We start from the raw sequence: 262 nt of genomic DNA, 5'->3' as shown, positions 1-262 counted from the left end.
CCCGTCCCCCCGTCGGGAAGCTCAGCACCCCGCGCCCCGCCCTGCGCCCACCTGCCTGAGCGGTGGGTCAGGTCCCTGGCGCAGGGAGCAGCTCCTGCCCCAGCTCCACCAGCCATCGCGTCACCACGCAGGACTGGCGCTGCAGGGCCCGGGTCAGCACACCCAGACCAGACCCGGCTGTTACACAATTAACACCTGAACCTAACGAGGACAACGTCCCAGGGAAGGCTGCAGTCCTACCCAGGGCACTCTGCAGGACAGT

Source organism: Buceros rhinoceros, unplaced genomic scaffold (genome assembly GCF_000710305.1).
Source record: "Buceros rhinoceros silvestris isolate BGI_N320 unplaced genomic scaffold, ASM71030v1 scaffold23033, whole genome shotgun sequence".
Classification (NCBI taxonomy): Eukaryota; Metazoa; Chordata; class Aves; order Bucerotiformes; family Bucerotidae; genus Buceros; species Buceros rhinoceros.
Note: the sequence above shows the minus strand (reverse complement) of the source record.